Source organism: Macaca nemestrina, chromosome 2 (genome assembly GCF_043159975.1).
Source record: "Macaca nemestrina isolate mMacNem1 chromosome 2, mMacNem.hap1, whole genome shotgun sequence".
Lineage (NCBI taxonomy): Eukaryota > Metazoa > Chordata > Mammalia > Primates > Cercopithecidae > Macaca > Macaca nemestrina.
Window position 1 is genome coordinate 159,643,980 of NC_092126.1, and position 24,841 is coordinate 159,668,820.

The 24,841-nt window shown below is 42.7% G+C and overlaps 1 protein-coding gene, 1 long non-coding RNA gene and 1 pseudogene across 28 annotated transcripts in view; 1 reads left to right on the top strand and 2 right to left on the bottom strand.

Moving 5' to 3' along the window:
- LOC105470260 (kalirin RhoGEF kinase) overlaps positions 1-24,841 on the bottom strand; it is a 700,354-nt gene that overhangs the window by 565,106 nt on the left and 110,407 nt on the right. The window lies entirely within an intron of this gene.
- The window catches only part of LOC105470257 (uncharacterized), a 96,326-nt gene that overhangs the window by 23,093 nt on the left and 48,392 nt on the right, over positions 1-24,841 (bottom strand). For both annotated transcript variants that reach the window (XR_011618438.1, XR_011618439.1), the window contains exons 2-4: positions 13,262-13,336; positions 8,054-8,290; positions 1-7,793 (exon numbers count right to left, since the gene is read on the bottom strand). The exon at positions 1-7,793 is cut by the window's left edge and continues 23,093 nt beyond it. This is a non-coding gene — a long non-coding RNA (uncharacterized lncRNA). The remainder of the gene's footprint in view (positions 7,794-8,053; positions 8,291-13,261; positions 13,337-24,841) is intronic.
- On the top strand, positions 15,238-15,991 carry LOC139360886 (large ribosomal subunit protein uL30 pseudogene; annotated as a pseudogene).

The following is a 24,841-nucleotide window of genomic DNA, read 5'->3' on the forward strand; positions in this document are numbered from 1 at the left end:
TTTAGTGGCTCTGAATGATCTAAATTTAGGTCTGGGGTTCTAATCCCAATACTGCCACTTACTCACCAGCCATGTGACCCTGGGTAAGACACTTCACATCTCTGAGCCTCAGTTTCTTAATAAGTAAAACTGGGATTTTGCATGCATAGATCATGCAGTTGTTATGAAAACTAAGATGACATAAAGTGCCCAGTACTATACCTGGCACACAGTGGATGTTGCAAAGCTCCTTTCTAATGGTTCAATACCCTTCATCACACTCAGAGAAGAGACATTCCTTCAGAGAAAAGTTTGCAAGATGCCAGGGAGGAGCTAAAGATTCCTTGGGGTAAAGCCATATCTTAAAGCCTTGATGTGGTTGGTAAGGAATCAGAATGATGGACTGGGTCCCTGTGTTATTTGTTTTTGTTTTTTAACCACACATCCCAAGTACATCTATAGCTACCTAAAGCTTTGCCACGGTATTTTCTGAGGAAAGAACTCTGAAATGCTCTTGGTTGAGTTTCAACCAAGCCAGCCCTCCTCTCCACCTTAGATTCTCACATCCAACAATGGGCATCTGCCTCTTGTATTCAGAACATTGATCCTACACGTGAACTGATCTTACTTCCTTCTCTAGTTTCCTTAGTGGAAAAAACCCTGTTATCCTAATTTCCATAGTCCCACTCCAGCAAGTCACTACTCCCACGTTCAGGACAACTGACAGTCCCAGAGAGAACTGTCCTCTCTCTCTTCCCCTGACTATTCCCTTATTTTCCACTGTCGATAATGACTTCTTCCCTGTGTCTCTCTCACAAACACATACAGTCACATTCTATAGTGAAACAGGAAATTGAACTGATAGAACTACATCTCCATCAGAGACCAATCAATGCCATTGATTGGAACAACATTTCACTAGACATGAGGCACCAGGGAGACGGGATCCTCCTTCCCTCCCCCTAAAGTACACACACTGCCCCTCTGTCAATCCCTGGGATTCCACTGCACCAGTAGTTGCAAATTACCTGCAAGTATCAACCCCTATACAGCTAGAGCCCACAGGTGAAGAGAAGTTAAAGCTACCAAAACATCAACCACTGGCTCAGGATTAAAGAGAGATGGGCAGTTCCATTCCTGTGAGCCCTTACCCTGTAGGGAGATCCTTCCTGATCCAGTTAGCCAAATCCACCCCATCCCCACCCTATTTTCCAAACCACCAGACAGCCAACAATCTTAGTAAAATGCAGTGGTTTCCATTCTCTAAGCATGGACTCTCCATAGTCACTCCACCATTCTCCTCCAAATCACAGCACTGACCCCTCAGAAAGGGAAAGGAAATAATTTATGTGCCTCAATGTGCAAAGCCTTCCACCACTATGTGTTCATCACTCATTCCTAGAACATCCTTGAAGGTAAGGCATTATTTCCAGTTCACATGAGTAAACAGAGGCTCATAGAGTCCAAGATAACACAGTCAATAAACAGGATTGAGATCAAGGTCCATGTGACTCAAATCCCATGTCTTTCCACTCAAGAGTCAACATTTAGAGTTATGATCTCTTAGTATATACTCTAAATATACTTGTCTGTGTTTGGGTGTTTGTCCACTCATGTGCCTTTGTCACTGGTTCCTATAGCTCCCAGAACAGTGCCATGTGCTTGGAGGCAGTGTTGACAATGAAGACACATGGAGATGCCTTCCAAATCACTCCCAGTGTCCTCTTCCATGAGAGGCCCATTGAGATCTAATCCAAACCTGAGGCATGTGGCTGTAGTCACCACATTTGGTGCCTTTTCTACAATATTTAACATAACATATTGTCACAACAGGAGTTAAAACTATGATGCAAAGACATGAGAGGAAACACAGGGAAAGCTGATCAAGAGATATGCAGAGAGGGTAGAGTCACCTCTTCTATGAGCCTCATCTGGGAAAGTGGTACCACTGAGCCTCTCCCCAGGGAGATTCCCTTAGTTTTTGAACTTGGCTGAGCCACTGATCCAGGCCCTCCCAGTGACTCTCACCAGCATTCTAGGGACTCCCTTCAAGCCAAGGTAAACATGACTCAAACCAGCAGAAGCCAATATTGCTTGCTCTGCCCTGAACTTTCTCATAGTGTCTCTAACTCAGGTTGCCAGAGCTTGGACAAAATGGAGAATCAGTTGCCAATGGCAACCAACTTCATTTTGATTGGCTTAGAGGGATGGAAGTCAAGGAGGGTCCAGGAGCAAGTGGCCTTTCTATCTAATGCATTCACTTAACAATCATCTTGCCTTATACTCATGTAACTCTTCAACTTGTTAAAGGGCTTTTCAGTATCATTTCATCGTCTCTTTCTCTCACTGCAATTCTTGAGGTGAATGATGATCTCCTCAGGCAGACAGGAACTCCCTGCAGTTGTTTTGTACTTCTCCACCAACCTCAGTACTTTTGGAAACCAAAAACCTTTTCAGCAAAGGAAGAGCAGGAATATGATCTTCCCAACACAAAGTCACAGAACCCCTCAGCCTTAGAGATGGGTGGGTCCTTAGCAGCTCTGTAACTATAAACTCTCACCTGAGGGCAGGGGTGCACTCCAAACCGGTACTGTGCAGTAGAACTTCCTGGGATGATGGAAATGCACATATCTGCTCTGTCCAATTGAGAACTGTACTGGAAAGAGAAGATGTGTGCATTTTGATCACCTGAAAGGTAGCTAATGTGAGTGATAAATTGAGTTTTTAATTTTATTTTAACTAATTTTAATGTTAATAGCTACATGTGACTATTGGCCACTCTATGGGAGAATACACTCTATGGCATCCCAACCAGACTTTGCTGCAACAGTAATTTACTACCTCAATTTGATACACAGTGTCCACAAAGAGTGTCATGCAATTTTACACAGAGAATACCTGTTATCTGTGCTGAAAGAATTACATGATGAAAACACCTTTTGCCTAGAGTTTGAATGTTGATCACTTCAATAACAAAATGCTTACGAACTCTTACAGACTGAGCAGGTTAGAAACAGAGAAGCCACTAAAGACCATCTAGCTCAACCCCTCTATTTCACAGATGGGAAAACAGGCTTGCTATATCTTTCTCCTTACAGATGCTGTGTTCTCTGGAGAGTCCAGTGCTCTTCCATACTTGCTCCCAATGCTCCCAATGTTTCTGACAACTTTCCAAATTATTCTCTACCTCTAGGTATCCCAGGGCAAGAGCCAAGCTAGGGAGAAGGAATTAGAACTGCCACCACCATGACTAGCAACCAGTCTCCTGCTTAACAATTTCACGGGAGCCACAGGTCAGCAGTAAAGTGCAGGGATCTAAGGGAGCCCTGGGCCCAGTCGCTCAGGCAGAGCCCTGCAAGGACACAGGGTTCACTCTTGGACCACCCCCTCCCTCCTCTTTACCTGTCCAGTCACCTATTTGGAAAGTCCCCAAATTTATTATTATTATTTTGTTGTTATTATTATTATTATTATTATTATTTTGAGATGGAGTCTTGCTCTGTTGCCCAGGCTGGAGTGCAGTGGTGTGATCTTGGCTCACTGCAAACTCTGTCTCCCAGATTCAAGCGATTCTCCTGTCTCAGCCTCACAAGTAGCTGGGATTACAGGCACACACCACCACGACTGGCTAATTTTGTATTTTTTATTTTAAGTAGAGACAGGGTTTCACCATGTTGGCTAGGCTGGTCTCAAACTCCCAGCCCCCAGTGATCTGCCTGCCTCAACCTCCCCAAGTGCTGGGATTACAGGTGTTAGCCACCACGCTGGGCCCTCCAAATTTAGATGTTCAAAAAAACATCTGTTTCCTCTCACATTGGCTCAGAGCAGTGATGTCAGTTTAAATTTGGGGCTTCTAGGCAAAACTGATTTCCAGAGGAATCCCTTTCCCTTTGGTATCTGCTGAACGGGACTCCTGGAGAGAGGGCGTCTCTATATAGGTGTGGGTCCTGGAAATAAAGATTTTTAAATTAGGGAGAGACATAATTTTCTTATAAAAAGAAAAAACATTTTTTTCTCTGCTTTTTAAAACTGGAAATTAAGAAAATGTAAACGTAAATCAGCCTAATTTTTATGAGTATTATTTGAGCTCTTTGGTGGTTCTGCTTCTGAAGGAGAAACATCTAGGAAACATCACTCATGAAGTACTTAATGAACACTATCTTTCCAGTCACTACACTAAGCATTGCACTATCTCACAGGGGAGACAATCTTCATGTGTTCAATATTTGTCAAGCCCCCACAAGACAAAGTTGCTATCTTCATAAAACGTACATTCCAGTTATGGAAGGCTTACAAAAATCATGTGTACAAAACAACAACATTACTTGAGATACTACAAGTCCCACAAAGAACACAGAAGCAGTGGGGTGGGGTGTGATGCTGGGATGGTAGAGTGGGGGACAGGCTACTCTAGCTAAGATGGTTAAGAAAGGCCACTTTGAGGAGATGGCATTTGAGTGAGGGCCTGAATGCTGGGGAGGAGGCAGATGGGAGGATGAGCGGGGGAAGACACCCCAGGCAGAGGAACCACATGTGCAAAGGCCCTGAGATGAGGACAAGCATGGTATGTTTGAGGGTCAGGAGGCTTGTAAGGCTGAAATGAACAAGCAGGAAGTGGTAGGAAGAGAGGTTTGAGAAAGAGGCCATGGTTCAGGGAGAGGACATGAGAAAGAGATCATGTGAGGCCTTACAGGCCAAGGTAGGTACAATGCGAAAGCACTTGGGCAGGGGTGGGCATTAAGCCCAAGAGACATGAGCGAATGTAGGAATATAAATATGTACAATGGTGGATAAAATATTTACAATACAGGAAGAATGAGTGCAAGGCAGGCCATTACAAAGTACAGGAGCTATGCTAATAAAGAAATCTATACTGTAGGGAGGGGTTCAAGAAAGTCTAAGCCTCTTGGGGCATGGCATTCCAGGCTACAACAGAAGACGCAAAGATGGAGCAGTGTGAAATGACATGTGTGAAACATGACAGCACGTTGGAGGGGACCACATGTGGTTGCTATGGAGGGTGGATAGGTACGAGCCATTCATGGGAACCATGCATACATCAGTCTTGGGAATTGAATGTATTTTGTTTTCAATCTTGTCTCTTTAAAATACTGGTTCCCAGGCCCCACAACAGACAAATTAGATAAAAACTTCTGAGGGTGGGAGGGCAGACACTGGCATATTGAAAAGCTTTCTAAGAGACGCTAATGCGCAGCCAGGGCTGATAACTGCTGCTACAAGCATTAATTTGAAGGACCCTAAAAAATTTTAGATAAGCAGCAACATTTATTTCTCATAACAAATTTTTCTAAAGATTGTATTTTATCATTCAGTGAAGTATAATATGTTCAAGCAACGATGACAGATTAATTACTTGTGTTTGTATTTAAAACTTTGAACAATGTTACAAATGGAATAACAAGTTTCCATTCCTCCTGACCTCTGGCTCCTCAGTTTATAAGAAACCTAGAAACTCTGAACAGAAGCAACCTTCAGCAATAAGAGCTAATAGATTTTACAGCCAGAAGGATACTTCAGAGAGCCCCCCTCATTTTACAAACATAAGGAGAAGCCAGAGGGGTACTATAATCAGGACAAAGATGCCTGGGTTTAGCACCGAAGGTAGAGCTGGACTCCAAAGATAGAGCTCTCTCCACAAAACCATTCTGCTTCTTGCATGTGACTAAAATAACAAAAGCCATCCTAATGTCTAGACTTGGACATTTTCTACAATATTAGATCATGACAGATCACTTAATTTTAGAAGAAATGAAATATAAATATAAAACAGAAAAGGGATAGGAAAAAAGAAGTCCAAACTAATCAAATACAGTTTTTGGCAAATATAACTTTATTTTTCAGGTAATCCCCTTAGTTAGTAACCTCTATAGTTACCACTCCTTCTGATGTTTTATTTTGATATTTCCATAGATTTCTGTAAACTGAGAGTTTACTCAATGTATGACAAGTTTTCTATAGGTGCATAATTCCTGTTCAAGGCATATACTTCAAAATGTAGACCCACATCTTTCTCCAGTTTCCAGAAAATAGAGAATTTGAAGCATCAGACACAGAAGAGTGGGTTTGCTCCCATGCTGCAGAAGGCATTTGCAGGACAAAATTCCCAGCTCTATTCTAGAACCAAACACCTGAGGATTTTTTGAGTTTATATTTGGAAATGCCATTCCAACCCTGACGGCTTGAAATATGCTGCTTAAAAATGTGCTAGGAAAATATGGCAGCAGCACCATCTGCATTTATACTGCCACCTTTTAGCCCTGGATCCAAGATTTATACAGCAACAATGGTCAACTATTTGGCCTTGTCCATTTCTTCATGAAGTCTTCCACTTTACTTTCCCCTGGCAGTGCACAGAGATTTTATATGCCGCCTAAATTGATCTGAAACAGAGGTAAAGGATGTCTCAGTCAAGGTCACTGTCCAACCTGGATGCAGTGATAGCTATAAAAACTGACTGTATACAGTTAAGTGTGTGACCTCTGCAGTAAATCCAAAACACAATGCTTCTTGCTACTCCGAATGACCACAGAAAATGTTGGATTCAAGCTGGACTGTTTGTAAGCTATGAAAGCTATGACAGCCCTCAGCAGGGGACAGATGTTGCAACTGAGTCAACAGTGACTTGGCCAAGGTTTGGTCATGCAGAGGTGGAAGCAAATATCCAGGCATTAAAAATCAGTCAGGTGGCCCAGGAGCAAGATTACATACAGGGCAGTTTGGAAGGAGAAAGAGAGAACTTGGAAATTGACTCACAGCAAGCCTGTAGTGAGAAATACGAGCGAGGTCTATGGTAAAGAGCCACCCAGCTCAGTGTCCTGTTGTAATATTTATACATTTATTCTTCTACCTTTATATCCTTTCTTCTTACTTCTTTATGCAGATCCATTCTAGAACCTATTATGTGTTCAACCTATTCTGTGTCCAACAAAACATGTATTTTCATGTCACTGACAGATTTAGGCTATAGAAATGCATGCCCTAATGCAGCATTAGATGGGGACATTTTTTCTTCAAACTGCTTTCACATTACTTGCAACGTGATTTGTCAAAATAGATACCTTAGGACCTCGTCTCTGTAAGACTTCACATACTCTACACGTGTTGGTTCCCTTATATCTTCAATACTTCTGGAAACACAAAAGCTGGCACAAGTGTCATTATCACGGAATCCATGGCTCCTTCCCTCTGTGCAAGTGACCAGCCATCTGTTGGAAAGTCTTGTGCAGCTGCCTGCTTTTCATGGATGCTTCCACTGCCTGTTCAACATCCTCACTCTCCAGGCTTGCCAAGAGTGTCTTCTGGACCCTGTGGCTGATGCTCACATGAAACCTTCCAGCCAATGAGCACTTTCAGACACTCATACTAGGATACCAAGAGAACAGAGTGCTCTTTTTAAAAAAAATCCTTCTCGTATTTCAAACATCATCCTATCTATGAAGTAAGTGTTGTGAATACGGCTAAAGGGATTTCAGGTGTCTTGCCTTTGTTCCCTGTGTGGTCCTGGTGAGGATGCTGTAGTTTCAGAGACACCAGTAGTAAACACTGGGAATTCAGAGTGCTAGAAGGAGGTACTGGTGTCATCTCCATCATGGGCCTCCTCTCACTCATGAAGAAGTACTTAATGTCAACAGCCACTTCACTTCCTACACATGAAGATGCATTCAGTCATCCTTGTCTCCTTTAGATATTCATATATTGTTAGATGGCATTTGGAAGTCATGTTTATTCTTCTCACTTGAAATAACCTATAGCGGGGAAGGGGCTGCACTGTGCAAGGAGGAGTTTCCATTTTGCTAAGGAGGAAAAGGATAAGACTTAGTTAGTGCCTCTCTAGGTTCTAGACAATCTTTTCCATTGTATATAAATCTGATAATGGCCCCTGCACAGGGCAAAGCACTATTCCAGCTCTGAGGGCCTCACCTCAGGACTAAGACCAGGTGTTTTGACTTTGCCTCAGAGCAGGGATTTGTGATTTAAATACATTATGGAAATATGCCACTGGAGCCAAAACAAACTATAATATTCAGAGTTCAGATAAATTTTAAACTCTTACCTTTCAGCGGGAGACATTGCTTTTTTTCTTTGTGAATCTCAAGTTGAGGGGCCAAAAGAAGTTGAGTTCCAAGTTCCTTCCAACTCCCACACCTTCACACTGGCTCTCACTCCTGCCTCTCCTGACCACGTTAAGGCAGTGAGCTCTTTGTTTTATAATCTCCACAGGCTCCAGCAAGCATCTATTCCACCTAGACTTTCAATGCCTCATTAGGAAGACTGGGACCTGTCTTCTAACCTGTGGAGCAAAATTCAACAAGAAGCAGCCCACAATGAAGGCACTGAATTTTTCCTGCCCCCAACCCCCTCTTAGGAAACTGGCTGCCTGTTGGAAACACAAGTAGCCATAACATTTGAGAGCTGTGCCTGCCTCTGTATGTGACTCAAAATCATCTGGCACCATGGGCAGTTCTACATTGAACACTGTTCTTCTGCTTCATTTTCTGGGATGATTTAGAGGAGGTACAATACATGTCCCAGTATTTAAATCCCAAACCATAAGTAGTTTATTTTGTGATGAAGTAAAACAATTTCTCAATCCAAAAGGCATCTATCTTTCAACCCCTTTCCGAGTTACTTTCTGGGCCTTCAGCCTATGGGAGACTCCTCAGAAATGCAGATGCCCTCAAGCAGTATTCATACTTATGGTTCTGATCTTCAAAAGCACCTTGGAGCTTAAGAAAGGAAAAAACTGGGGGTGATCCTGTAAGGCTTTGATGTGGATGCCCACAGGCCTGGGGAAGGAATGATCTGGGAGATGTGCAAATAGTTCTTGCTTCTTTCTGGGAGCAAAGTCTGGCCCACAGGACCAGGGTCCATAATAACATGAGACATTTTTAGTAACATACAGGAGGCCACAGGAGATTCACATGTTTCTGTATTATAGATGCAAATCTGTTTTCACCTTGACCTACCGGGATAAGGAGTAAATTGGGAAACAAAGAAAAAGTAGTGCTATGGTAGGAGAACAACCTTGAAGGCAGGGGTAGAGGGGGAGAAGTGATCTCAGATCATGTTATTAAGTTCAGCTTATAGTTCATTTCTGTTTCAATTATTGTGACATAATTTACTCCCTCCCAAAAGAATTTCTAGAGCCATCCAAAAGCACTAACAACAATATATTGTGTTGAGTCCTGGTAACCGGTCCTAATTCCTTACAGTGATTGCAAATACAAGCATTCACCACAAAATGTTAATAATTGCTCTGTAATAGCTGGAGTGGCAAATTTACTCACATATCAGCTTTGTCCTGTATGTACATTACTTTTTTGGGGGAGGGATGGAGGTGTGACTTTTCTGTCATGGTAAAACAGAGAGCATATACAATTGACCATTTAATCCATTTTTAAGTGTACAGTTCAGTGGCATTCAGTCCATTCACATTTTCACATTGTTGTGCAACCATCACCACCAGCCATCTCTAGAACTTCATCATCTCAAACTGAAACCTTCATTACTTTTCACACAGTATGTGAGCTTCCCTCAAACCCCAAAAGATTAAGACTCCGTCTATCTTCCTTCTCAGTCCTTGGAGAACTATAGGATACAATATTAGACAGCATTTGGAGGTTTACAAAATATTTTTCCTCAATGCTCACATAAACTTTGTAAGCCTCCTGTAAAAGGGAAAAGACCAAGAATCCAAAAAGGGGACAGACTTGCTCAGACAGAGCGCTGACCATATGGGGATCCAGGGAAGGCTCCCAGCGTGCATCCCATTATCCCTCACCATCTCCGACACTGAGGAGGAGAAAGAAGGTGCTGGAGTGGCGCCTAAGGAAATCCTCCAAAGGCCAAGCTCTCTCTTACCCCACCCTCTGCCTGAAGTGATGCCATCTGACAGATGGTCAGAGCTGCCTGGTGACCCAGAAAAAAAAAAAAAAAAAAAAAAAAGGCCATTTTCTTACACATCATTCATTGCAAAAACCAACTGGGTCATTTCACACTTCTTTCCTTCTCTTCTCTTTTCACTTACATCAAAGCAAACCCACATCCCATCCACTTTTCCACAAAAGCACCACAGTACACTCCCCATCACCCTTCTCCCTGCACAGACCTCTTCTATTCCTGATGATCATTCTAACCAGATTCCTTCTTCATAAAAACGTGAACATTCAAGCGATCCCATCTGATGTGATTTCTCCCTCCTGCACATTGCAGGGATGGCTTGGCCCATGGCTTCCCATCATGCTGAGGCTGCCCTGAGTGCTTGATGGGCCCCTCCATCCAGGGCAGCATGGAAGACATGGTCTGTTTTTCTGTGTATCCTCCGTTCCTCTTACAAGAACACCCATCATTGGATTTAGGGCCCACCCTAATCTAGTAATTATATCTGCAAAGACCCTATTTCCACGTAAGGTCACATTCTAAGATTTCAGGTAGATGTGAACTTTCAAGGGACATTTATTCAACCCAGTACACCCATCTTCCTTCACCAAGGTATGTCCAATTCAATTTCTTGCTTTCTTTGGGTTTTGGTTTCAGTTTTTCATCTAGTACCTGCTCCATCTCAGTCCTGCTCATCATCACTGCTATGCTGGAAACCGTTCTGAGAATCCTGCTTCCACCTCTCCCCATCCCCATCAATACCTTTAGTCGTCACTTTAAAATGGGTACATGAACACCAGGTTAAGAAGGAAATGATGCTAAATTGTCCAGAGAGAGTTCATTATTTCAAGCATTCATCTCTCCCCATTTACCCAAGAAATAGCATGTGTTCATCTCACATTTTGCCGTGGACTGGAGGGTCTAACAGTTACTGCCCTCAGGTATTACATATCAGAGAAATGGGCTACTGCATAGCCTGCGGAGCGGAGGAGGCAAAAGGTAACCAGTTAACTTTGAAAGAGATAGAAAGTTGGAAAAAAAAAAAAAAAAAAGGCCAGCCAGGTGCAGTGGCTCATGCCTGTAATTCCAGCATTTTGGAAGGCCAAGGCTAGTGGATCGATGGAGCTCAGGAGTTCAAGACCAGCCTGGCAACAGGGCAAAACCCCATCTCTACACAAAATACATATACAAAAAATTAGGCATGGTGGCACATGCCTGTAGTCCCAGCTACTTGGGGGGCTGAGGCAGGAGGATCACTTGAGCCCAGAAGCTCAAAGCTGTGGTAAGCTGAGATTGCACCACAGCACTCCAGCTTGAGTGACAAAGTAAGACCCTGTCTCAAAAACAAACAAACAAAAACAAAAGAAAGAAAAGAAAAAGGCATGTGGGCCAATGGTTAGGGAGGTATGGCATAAGCCAAATACTCAAGGAGGAACTGAATTTGAGCAGATGGAGGTGAGCTCAGAAGACATGGGGAACAATCTGGGGAAAGGCATGGAGGTACAAATAAGCCTGGAACTTTTAGGGGACTATGAGAAGACCCCATCTGGTCTTGGGTTTCACTGCAGAGGGCAGGCTTCATCAGTGATAAGATTGTAAAGGCAATTGTTTGTAGATGTATACCTGATCCTATAGGGCCCTGAGTCCAGGCCAAGAGGACCCATTAAGGGGTTCTAAGCAATTGGGGAGTTTGACTAAGAGGTGTTCAGGGAAGCCAGACCTGGTTGGGTGTGCATGATGGACTAGGGGGGGAGTAGGAGGATGGCAAGGAAGACCTGGCTGGAAGCCCAGTTGAGAAGACAGGCTCCAGAGCCAGAGCTTTATTTCTCCACCGTCAGTGGCCTTGCAAAAGCCAAGTGAATCCCCATCCATCGCCATAATCTTCCATCAGACTCTGCAATCAATATAGCCATCCTGACACGGCTAGGGGAGGGAGTAGCCTGGCTGGTCTCCAGCCCTTCTTTCCCATTAACATGATGAGTTGCAGAGGGCATGTCAGGGATTGCTTTCAGTGAATTCTAGGAATGGAGATCCCTTTGCATAAAAATCTCCAAACAGGCAAAGAGAAACTCAACAGTGTTTTGCAAATCAACACATGAATGCCTCTTGGGGACAATGGCCTCTCCAGAGAGGACAGAATCACCATCTCAGCTCAGATCTGGCTTCTACTGATACACTAGCCTAGGACTGGTGCTGGCATCTGAGAAATAATGAAGAAACACTCAGTTCAGGCACCACTTTATACCAGAGGCCATCAGATAAGCAATTATCATCTCCTCGGTAGACTGGGAGCTTCCTGGGAGAAGTGGGCTGTCCAATCCATAAAGTTCCCATCCAGCTCCTTCTAGTCACCAGGCACAAGCCCAGAGGAGGCTGTAAACACACTCCCATCTACTCCACCCTCCTCATTCAGCCACAAACATCCCTGCTTCAGGAGCAGAGGGTGGGGTGGAGGTGACACAAAGCAGGCAGAAACAAACCCTGGGTGTGATGGGTAGGAAAATTTCTGAAGTTTACAAGGCACACCTCTGAGCCTCTCTGCTTAGCTCAGTCTATCCTAGGAGAAAGATGGGCAGGAAAAGGGGAGCCCCGAGGAGCAGAAGAAAAACTGACTCTAATGTTTCCTTTCTCCTTAACAGTGCTCTGTACTCCATCACAGGAGGTTCCCACAGGCCCCAGACCCACAGCCACTGCTGCCTGGCTGTAGAGCACCTAGAGCAACAGGCCTCAGGAAGGAGCTGGGACCAGGGGCACTTGCAGGGGAAAGGGGCAGAGGTGGAACTTTCTGAATGCAGCTAAGACAGAGGGAAGAAAAGACACACTCTCCTCTTCTCCTCTGCTGCGCTGGAAGCTCAAGCTTTATCAGAAACATTATACAGGACAGCAGTCCACAAGGAAAAGGACCCTCCTGCAGATGGTTTTCCTTTTTTTAGTGATCAGTATAATTTGAAAGACATAACTTCTACCCCCCTTATTTCAGAAAGGGATGCAAACAAATGATCTATTTGTACTAAAACTAAATTCCCTCTGCATGTAACCTCTTAAAGGTATTTATACTTTGCATCTGACTCACACTTTTGATGTGGAAAAGTTTTATTAACATAACTACTTATCCCAGCCTACTCCCATTGGGATTCATGGCTCTTGCCCAAAAGACATTTCGGGTATTTCTATGTTACCTTAAATCCTGGCAGTGATTAGTGTTTCATGACAAGCACATTCACAGATTCCACGAGAAACTCCTGGCTGTCTTTGGGTTACAAGTAGGAAGTGAAATTGGAAGTGAGAAGCAGCCCTGTCTGCATGAACAAAGAGCCCCAGACTGAGGGTCTGGAGATCCAGGAACCTATCCCACCACTGCCTGTGTGGTCCAGTCACTTGCCTCCTCAGAGTCCTTGTCTGCAGAATGACATTGCTGGCTGAGCACAGTCCTTCGTTGTCTTCCAGCTCTGACTTCCTGTGATTGTAAAAGAAGTTTAAAAATATCTCTGGAGAGAGAAATCTCACAGTATTATGTAGTCATGAAAAGACTGAACTAATGGCATCTAATATCTCTAGGTTCCGAAAGTCTGTGACTCTATTATATACAATGGTTTTTAAATGTGCAGAGATTAAGAAACATAAACACAAAACAGAAGAGTCTCTTTAAAAAGCTATTTCAAAAGAACAGACATTAAAGAGCCTAAAATAGCCATTCTGTGTACATATAGAGCAAACGGGTGAACAAGATCAAAATTATACTATGTCTAGGGTGGCAAAGGCTTGTAGTGACTGGGATTCTTTCCTGATGAAAATAAGGCATGACAATTGTGGGGACATTATGCCACAGTCCTAACTCCCTGTCATTGTTATATCTTTTGTCATTGGGCACAGGAAAAACACAGGACCCCAACACATGGATGGCATTACACGAACAAGATTAATTCTCTCTTGACAAGTGCACTGCTTTGTCCTGAGATCAATGGCAGATCCTGGGGCAGCAGCAAAGCATCTCAAGACACTTAAGAACATAGGACTTCAGCTAAGTTGGAGTCTTCCTGGTTAACAGGACATGGATTCACTCAAGTCAAAACAGAAGTTCAAAGTGGGGTATAATACACAGCAGACAGATGAGATTCATTACAAAATACTCAGCTAATATGGCGGGGAATAGGAATGAGTAAGACTTGAGGTCAGGTGATCAAACATTAGTGAAGTTTGTCAGGCCCCAAGTTTCAGTAGAGACTGTTAGAGGTAAACTAAGTCTCTCAAGCACTGGGAATAGATGTTGAGTGCTAATACACAGAAGGTGCTCAACTGCACTTGTTCACCAAATGGAAACCTACAAAAGAAGCTGTTGCTCCAATGAGGTTTGTTGCTGAACAATGTTTCTCATTCACCACAGCCAAGACTTTAGGGTCAGTCTCAGGAGAGAGACGCAGAGGTGGAGGGAAACTCCCTGAACTTGAAGGTGCCTAGACCAGTCCAAGTTCCCTAAGAAGAAGGATTCCACTTCATATCCCACCCTGAATCTGGCTGATGGAAGGAAGCTGTATTCTCTGGATGAATGAGGGCTTGGCCAGAGAGCTGATGTCCTCCATAGGTTAAGCTGGATGGGGCCCTTGGATGGGTGCCCATCTATCTAAGGAGACCCTGCCTTATCAGCATCCCAGACCCGGATGAATCTTAGAAATCCTGAAAGATTTTAGGTTGCCAGAAGCAGCTGGAGATGAACAAAAGGCCCTTCACAGAGTAATTAAAATAAGCAAGAAGGTAAAGGCTCTGTGTGTCTAATTCTGCACTCTGCTGAGGGAGATGTGATGGATGAACCCCAAGAAATGGGCATGAGCCAAGCCTGTTTCAAGAAAAGGCTTTCCTTTATTGTGAGAACTGGCATTAAGCAAAGTAATAATCATTTTCAGTTGAATCTTGTGAGAAACTGAATTTAACTTGAAAGTAGGTATTGCGTTTCTTTAAATTCCATTTCATATGGTTCCACTCCATATCCATCTTCTAATGGAGAGGATAGTTTCTTAACCATCTTGTTTGTGAACTGTCTATGTGTTCATACTATGATTCTATTAAAGTCATTTTACTTGGAGAAGGATATTTAAACCTAGTCTGTGGGGCAGTGAATCTGGAAATTTTCTGGACCTCTGATCCTGTCCTGGCCTTTCTTAGTCACCCCTGCCTGTGCCGAGAGATTAGTCATGTATTTAGTACAATCAAGGTAGAATCAACTACTTGGTGGCACCTCTGATTTATGACAAAGGTGACATTGTAATGCTGTGAGGAAAGAATGATATTTTCAATAAATGTCTTCAAGTCTACTGATGACAAAACAGGAGAAAAAAAATCTCCTTTTTTCCAGCTGGAACCATGGAGAGTATAGAAGAAAAGAAGAAGAAGAAGGTTTCTGTTGTGCCAGAAACCCTTAAGAAAAAGCAAAGGAATTTTGCAGAGCTGAAGATCAAGCGCCTGAGAAGGAAGTTTGCACAAAAGATGCTTCGAAAGGCAACGAGGAAGCTTATCTATGAAAAAGCGAAGCACTACACAAGGAATACAGGCAGATGTACAGAGCTGAAATGTGAATGGCCAGGATGGCAAGAAAAGCTGGCAACTTCCATGTACCTGCAGAACCCAAATTAGCGTTTGTCATCAGGATCAGAGGTATCAATGGTGTGAGCCCAAAGGTCTGAAAGGTGTTGCAGCTTCTTCGCCTTCATCAAATCTTCAATGGAACCTTTGTGAAGCTCAACAAGGCTTCAATTAACATGCTGAGGATTGTAGAACCATATCTTGCATGGGGGTACCCAAATCTGAAGTCAGTAAATGAACTAATCTACAAGCGTGGTTATGGCAAAATTAGTACGAAGCAAACTGCTTTGACAGATAACGCCTTGATTGCTCCATCTCTTGGTAAATATGGCATCATCTGCATGGAGGATCTGATCATGAGAGCTACACTCTTGGAAAATGTTTCAAGGAAGCAAATAACTTCCTGTGGCCCTTCAAATTATCTTCTCCATGAGATGGAATGAAGAAAAAGACCATCCATTTTGTAGAAGGTGGAGATGCTGGCAACAGGGAGGACCAGATCAACAAGCTTATTAGAAGAATGAACTAAGGTGTCTACCATGATTATTTTTCTAAGGTGGTCAGTTAATAAACAGTACCTGCTCTCAAAGTGAATGAAAAATAATGATAATAACCTCTCTTTCTCACCATACACTAAAAGCATTTCCAAATGAATTACTGATCCAAATGTGAGAAGTAAAACAATAAAGCTTTTAGTAAGAAATACTTAGAGTAGACAAAAATGTCTTAAACAGGACACAAAAAGTACTAAATATAAAAGAAAAAAATGATAAAGTAGACCACATTAAAGTTAATAACATATGTTCATTTCATCAAAATGCATCATAAGGAGTGTAAAGGAACAAGCTACAGACTGGAAGAAAATATTCATAATACATATATTCCACCAAGGACTCATATTCAGAATGCATAAAGAACTCTTACAACGCAATAAGAAAAAGGCAGATAATTCAATAGCAAAGATGAGGCAAAAGACATGAAGATTCACATTACAAAAGAGGATATCCAAATGGCCAATAAACATACGAAAATGTTCTAGACTTCATTAGCCATCAAGGAAATGCAAAAACAAAAACATAACGCCCACAATGTGACACTACCACATACCTAGCAGAAAAGCCGAAATGGAAAAGACAAATAATACCAAATATTGGCAAAGGTATGAAACAATGAGAAGTCTTCTATCTGCTGGTGAAGATATAAATCATTACAACTGCTTTGGAAAGCTTTCTGGCAGTGTTTATTAAAGCTAAACATACTCATACCCCATTGCTTGATATTTCCTCTTAGGTATATACTCCACAAAACTGGGTGTATATATTCATCAATAGACATGTACAAGAGTGTCCATAGCAGCTTTATTCATAATAGCCCCAAGCTGGAAACAACCCAAATACCTTGTACAGTAAGATGGATAAATTGTGGCATATTTATACAATATAAAAACAAATTGCTATACACAACATGGATTAATCTCACATACATAACACTGAACAAAAGAGGACAGACATAAAATAGTGTGTATTTTAGAATTCCACAAATACCAAGTTTCAAAACAGGCAAACTAATCTATGATGCTGGGAGTCACCATAGAGATTACTCTTGAGAGGAGGAGCTAGTGAACGGAAAGGGACCCCGCGGGGGCTAACGTTCTGCGGTGCTCATAATGTTATTGATCTGTGTGCTGATTACTCTAGTGTGTTCACTGGGTAAAAATCCACGGAGCTGTATACTTAGAATTTGTGCACTCTTCTGTACACTTGATAGACTTCAGTGAAAAGTTTTTAACATGAAAATATAAACACAAACTACATTTAAGGAATAAAGTCCATGTAGGAAAATTTAAAATCCATGAAAACTGCTTTGCAAACTCAAATCTATAAATGACAGCAAAATGGATAGCTTCTAATTGTCCCGATTATTCTCTTAAAATGAAAAATTTGCATTTTAATTTATTTAGTATCTATGTCCCACTTTCAAAAATAATTTGAAACCATGTTCTTATTTGTTGAACAAATACACATTAGGGCTTTTTAGTTTTCATTGGAAGCTTTTAGGACATCAAAGTTGTTCAATTTTGCTTGGTTTACTTTTACTTTTTTCCCCATGTTAATATATGGGTTTATAGAAATACAATTTTTCTTGGCTAACACCCTCTAATGAAGATTAACAACCCTAATATTTACATAACCAGCAAGCAAATTCAGCTGAGCAAAACCCAGTCCACCCAATCAGGATCTTTGGAAGGCTGCAGCCAGTGGCTGTAGTTCAGGTTTAACAGCTTGGCATTCATTGGAAAGGGAAGATTGGGAGCAATTATTTCAATAATCCAAGCCAAGAAACACAGCTCTGCTATTCAGGAAAAAGAGGGGGCCACAGAGACCAAGTCTACTTCCAACAGAACGGAACCTGACTGGCTAGTAAAAGCTGATGCTTCCCTACTCTGCCGTGTGCGTTGGCTTTCACCTCTTCTGGAGGAAAGCTTTTGCACGGGACAGATGGTTCTCTTACATTTTTATAATGCCCTATTATTTTCAAAGTTTCCCAGATACTAATAGCATCTGAATCTCATACTCACCTTAAAATGAAAATAGAGAAGATTAACATTATCCCCTTTTCATTGGTGAAAGAACTGAGACTCAGACAGCTAAGAGACTCTTTAAAACGACATGGCTGGCAAGTTCCATAGCATGGATAGAACATATTTGTCATGTGTTCTGTCCTTTGTACCATGGGGTCTTTTGGCTTCTCTCCAAGCCACTTAAGAGAATGAGAACCCATTTCCAAAACTTGGAAAAAATTTAAGCTAGGATTATTCGACATTGGGCAGCAGGCAAGCTGGAAGCTGTGCCACAGTCAAAGGAATGGACAGCATTCATCTTCAAGATCATGCACTATGGAGGCACTGGGGGGTACAGGGAGATAGGAAGGTGCCAGGACTTCTACTTGTAGCAATGGTTTGAATGCCTGAGTCTGACTCTACTACAAAAGGTCATCAGCAATGGTGGAGATTCATCTGGGCAGGCTTTGCTACAGACAGGGAACTGACACCTGTGGGTTTGAGACATACAAGTTCTGAAATCCATTCATGAACACAGTTTGGATTCTGCTAGGGTTGCATGTCGCCAATAGCAAACAGCATAAAGAGCACTGGCTTTGGAGCCTGCCAGACCTGGCTTTCAGTCCTAGCTCTGTTTTTCACTCAATGTGTGCCCCAGAACAAGTTACTTATCTGCTCTGAGTTTCAGTTTTTTTGGTCACAAAATAATAATGATAAAATATACCCATCAGAATCATTGTGAAAATTAATATAATAATAATATAAAGTTATTGGCATATAGTAGGCAGTAAATACATTTTTGTTCCTTTCTCTTCTCCCCGATTAAAAATGATGAATTTTCTGTGAGCTTTTAAAACACACAAAAGGAAGTTTCTATCTTCCTTGCCAGCCAGAATGAAATAAAAACATAAATCATTTAAATGCATACCTTACAGGTAATCATATATGAATATATAATAACCTTCTCAGGTGGCCTAATTTAAGAACCTCGACCTATTTTTTTTCCTTTTTCACCTGGAAGTAATCTGATTAACTCAGTGCATGCTTCATTTCCTGGAATAGAAATTGCAATAATCTTCTCCTTAATTTCAATAATTGATTAACATGACAAAAACATGTCACCTATAGTCAGAATCTAGCACCCACAATATTATCTAGAACTAATGTTTTGATGTTGCCAAAAGCTGCCTGAAAGAAAAGCATCTGATTTCCAGGTTAACTCTAGATGTTCCCCTGGGCAAATTCCACAGGTTACACAGAAACACTAAGAGAAGGGGTTTCATACCTGGCTGCCTATGACCTTCCTTTAAAAAGCAAACACAGTCTTTTCAAAGTCTATAGGTGTTCTTCCCTAAGAAAGTTTTGCTGTTTCCTCAAACTCCATGAAGACTCCTCCTATAAACTGGTCTCCCTTCCCAGTTATCCTATTTCTGTTCATAAGCACATGTTCTTAGAATCTCAGAAACAAGAAACTGAAAAAGACTTCCATTAAAGCCATCCAGTCTAGTACTAAAAAAAAATGCATTAATCATCCCACTGAACCCCTGATGGTCTGCTACTGACTAAACACAACCAGGAGAGGGGAGCCAACTACGTCCCTGCTGCATTGCTCCCATTGTTGGTCAAGTCCTTCTACACATCTGGGTGGGATGTTTCTCCTTCCATCCTTCCCCCATTCACTAATCCCAGCTCTGCATTCTAGAGCAATAGGGGACAGATAAATCTCACCCTTCTTCCTCACTAGAGGCCCCACAACATGGAAAGCACCCATTATGTGTGTACACAGGTTTTATACTCTGAATCAAACATTCAATCCAAAAAACATCTGAGGATCAACTGTGTGCCTCACACTGTTTTAGGCACTAAGACAGGAGATGTAAATAACACACAGCATCTATATGTAAAAAGCTCACAGTAGTCCCTTAGAACTTCTGCATATGACCTGGCTTCTAGACCAACCACCCTCTCCCTCTTCCAGATACACTTTGGCTTAGTGATGATTCTCTTAAAATGCGATTCTCAGGATATGGGAGCAAAACTGGATGGATGAGTCTGTGGATTATTTCCTAGTTCTGATATCGTACTACAGTTATACAAGATGTTAACAGTGGGGGATGCTGGGTGAAGGGCACAAAGGACTTCCATGTATGTTTCTTTGCAACTGCCTATGAAGCTATAATTATTTCAAAATAAATTTTTTCTAATGGATGGATGAGATGCCACTAACACAAGCTACTGACAAAACAATTCAAAACCTAATAAAAGGCCCCAACTAGGGTAGCTCCACCTACTCAAATATTTCTTGAAATAACACAGAGGCGAAGAGAGAGCAAGAGCTGACAGATAAAAGTCCATACTCTGCCTCTCCCTAGGAGGCAGAGCATCTTCTATAAGCAAATGCTCTGCCATGATCTGAATCTGCAGGGCCTTCTCCTCATTCCTATTCTGCAATGTCTGGATGGGCAGAGCCTATTGCTTGTGATCCCTGTCACCTGGAGGGGCTGCATGGAGTGGGGAGTTATAAACCATTAGGCTTTGGAGTCCAACACACCTGGCTTTAAAATGCAGGCCCACCACTCACTAGCTGCGATAGCCTGGGGACCTCACCTGCCCTTTTCAAGCCTCTGCAAAACAAAGATGGTGATGAGCGCTATTATCTCACATAGTTTTGTAAGAGGAGACAATAAAATAATTTATATAAAGTACATGGTATAGTTGCAGCATCCACAAATAACTCAATAAATATTTGTTGTTTTAGAGCCTCGCTCATGGACAAGTTCTAGGATTCCAGGATTTACTTATTCCTCTCTTTTTTTTTTTTTTTGAGACAGAGTCGCTCTATTGCCCAGGCTGGAGTGTGGAGGTGCAATCTTGGCTCACTGCAACCTCTGCTTCCCAGGTTCAAGCAATTCTCCTGCCTCAGCCTCCTGAGTAGCTAGGATTACAGGCATGCACCACCATACTGGCTAATTTTTGTATTTTTAGAAGAGATGGGGTTTCACCATGTTGACCAGGCTGGTCTGAAACTCCTGGCCTCAAGTGATCTGCTGCATCGGTCTTCCAAAGTGCTGGGATTACAGGCATGAGACACTGCGCCTGGCCCTTACTCCCTTTTTAACATCCGATAGAACATCTGCCCTTTCCCCACCTTCTAGTACCTCTCTAGCCTGCCAGGATATATCAGATTTCCACTCCAATACTTCTCCTCAAGCCATTTGCAGTGAAAGACCAGTTTGATTTTTTTTTCTGCTTTTATTCTAATCTGTTATAGACTAGTGCTTTAGTAAAATATAATAAAAACGAATTACCAGTGAAGTACAATTTTAAAAACAAAAGTTCCAATTCTTTAATTTTTAGATTCAACAGACATAAAATTACTCTGGCAAATTGCTATAAAGTTTCTAAATGCTTCCTTTCTATTTCTGTGCTCCTCATTACTGACTGACAACAAATGGTTGGCAGAGCAGTTCCATGGACCACACTTTAGGGAGCACTTCTCCATTACCTCCCTTCCCCAAGCCTGTAGGAACCTTACTTTCAGTGAAACACAACTGAGGGCTTAAGATCTCTATGTTTTGGATATTGGTTTTAATTGTCAAGGAGGATTGCATGCTCTCTGAGTGCCAGTGTCATGTCCACTGTCCCCAGCCCAAAACCAGATGTCTCATGGGGACCCAATTCCTTGCTGATAATACAAGTACTCAAACAGGCATATTATTTACTTTTACCTTTCCATGATTTCATCTCAATGGTGCATCCTTGAAAACCTGCCTAAAGAGAACACTTTGTCCCTTCAACCTCCCTCCCTGTTTGCCTGCATTCCATCTATTTCTGTGTATGTCTTTTTGACCACCTGCTTCATCTCCATTTAACTGAAACGTACCAGATATAGTCACAGTTTCTTCCACAGAGGGAGAAGACAGGACAAATCTCAGAAAATCCCATTCATCAGAAAAGCTGGCTTCTGGCTCACCAGATAAACATTCAAGGAAATGGAGTGGTTACATTAATTTACTTCCTGGGGATGCTGTTAGCCTCATCTCTGTGTCTCTAATGCTGGGCACATGCTAGCTGCTCAGTAGACGTTTATGTGAAGTGGGCACAGAGTAGCAGCTGCTGTAGTGACTGCAAGTCACACCTTCAGTCATGTCACTCAGAAGAGGGGCAGTGAGTGGCACTGTCACAGGAAGGAGCCTCGGAGGTCACTGAGACCAGTGGTTGTCTACCCTGGCAGTGAAGGGCCTTTAATACAACACTCACTCCTTCATCTCAGACCCAGAGACTTTTTAATGTCATTGATCTGGGGTGAAGCTTGGGCGTCAGTAATTTTCAGGTTCCATAGGCAATTCCAATGTGTGGCTAGGGTGAAAACTCACTGATTTAGAATACTCTCCCATCCACACAGGTACTTAGCAAAGTTCCTTAAATGTTTGTTGAGTAGATGAATGACGGAGTTACTGGATCAGCAGATCGATAAAGGGAGGAGGATGGGTCTGAGGCAAATGCGAACATGGCCTTGACCCTGTCTCCTCAGATCCCTCACCTCCAGCTGCTCTGTATTTTTTCCCAAGGTCCAGCCTTAAGGCTGGAAGTACCCTCTTGCCCATAAGAGGAGGGCTTGCTCCTCCCCTCAAACACTGGTCCCTAGGAAAGCATTGACTTAGTCCACCCTCACCTTTTTCAAGCAGGAAACTCCTGGGCTTTCTCAAACGCACACCCAGAAGACTCCACAAATACTACTGGCCTCAACTCCTACGGATTAAGAACACTCTATCTCATCTATTTCCTGTTTATTTAATGGCTGCACTTGGATTGTTTTCCTGGAAGCTTGCAGTCCAGGACACCATCTCAAACTACAGACTTTCAGAGGGCAGAGGCCCAAGAACACTGTAAAAAGTGACTGGTTTATGAAAATCTAGTAAATGGATGCTGCTGTGGTAATGCTGCAGAGAGACAAGAGGGAAGGGGAGGATGAGAAATGGCAACCAGGAGGAGGAAGAGGAGAGGGCGAGGAAGAGGAGGAAAAGGAGGACAATGAGGAAGAGGAGGACAATGAAGAGGAGGACAATGAAGAGGAGGAGGATGAGGAAGGGGAGGAGGAGGATGATGAGGAAGAGGACAATGAGGAAGAGGGGGAGGATGAGGAGGGGGAGGAGGAGGATGATGAGGAAGAGGACAATGAGGAAGAGGGGGAGGATGAGGAGGGGGAGGAGGAGGATGATGAGGAAGAGGAGGAGGATGATGAGGAAGAGGAAGAGGAGGAGGAGGACAAGGAAGAGGAGGAGGAGAATGATGAGGAAGAGGAAGACGATGAGGAAGAGGAGGAGGACGAGGATGATGGTGACAACCACGACGAAGTGGTATGCATACCTGGAAGGGGAGATGTTAGCTGCCCAATGTGGGCAGGCACAGATGCACAGATGACATACAAGACCAGGCAGTGCCCACTACCCCTTCCCAAGGAGCAGGGAACAATTTAGCTAAGCTCAGAATTCTCTGCTGGAAATGTGTGCCTGGGGCTGCCCCAGGTTCTGACCTCTGGCTGCTCCCTTAGCTGCTGCTGCTGCTATTTTAAGCTGAACAGTGGCCCGTTCCCAGCCTCCTCTCCAACCTCTAGTTCCAGGATCTCAGAGGAGCAGTTGGACTGGTCATTCTCCCTCTGGATCCTGTACTTCCTACTCCATGAAGCTACAACTGAGTCAATTAGGGATGCTATGTGGGGATGTCTGGGAGGAGATGAACACAGGGTACGTAGAGAGTCAGTTGTGAAATCCAACACTTACTTTTCAGGCCAGAAAAAGAAAAAAGGTACATATGTTAGGTCAAAGGAGAACACTCCCTCTGGCCCCGAAAGAGACACTACTTAGGTCCCCCTCTTACTGCCCATCTAATAGCTTCTAATTGTTCAGATTATCCTGTTCTAAAATGAAAACTTTTTTTTTTTTTAAGGATATATGCCCCACTTTCAAAGAGAATTTGAGGCCAGTCTTATTTATTGAACAAATATACATTACAGCCTTTTTAGTCTTTATTGGAAGCTTTCAGGACATCAAAATTGTTAAATTTCTCTTGGTTTACCTTTGTTTGCCCTGCCTATCTATGTACAGATGGCATTCCATCACTAGCATTAATAAGTATTTTCTGGTATGTTTCTCTCTCTCCATTTAAAGGGGAAAAAGAAACACGCACTATTTGGTCACCCTTGTTTCCTAGCACTCTGGGAGTCTCTATTAGTATTTCCTCATGGCAATACTTACAACCCATAAACTAAATTAAGGGACCCACCCAGGGCCCACAGCTTGCAAGTAGCACAGCTGGGATTCAAATCCAGGACTTTGTGAGTTCAGAGTTCACAGACATCCATCTTCCCCTGAAAACAAGCCTGATACTCCTGTCATCAAAAAGAGCAATCTGCTCCCAACCCTAAAGCCCCATTACACTGATACTTCCCATTGGGCTCAATAAACCATGTGGATTGCCTGAACCCCAGTTTCCAGAAAATAGAGAGGGAAATGCATTCACCATCCACAGGACAGTGAGATACGAAGAAATATGTGCCTTTTCTTGCTACATCAGCTTCTTTGGTGGCTGCGGAAAGAAAGGAGGGGAGGCACCCAGCCAAGAGAGGTGAATTATGGATCATCCCAGAGTCGGCAATAACATTTCCAATTCCCAGAAGCACCTCTTAACTGCAAGAATTCCAATAAAATGATTCATTCATTAATCATCCAATAGATGCTCACTGAACACCTACTATGTGCCTAGTACTAGAAACTGTACTAGGTGCTGAGGGTAGAAAAGTAAAAAAAAAAAAAAAAGTCATCA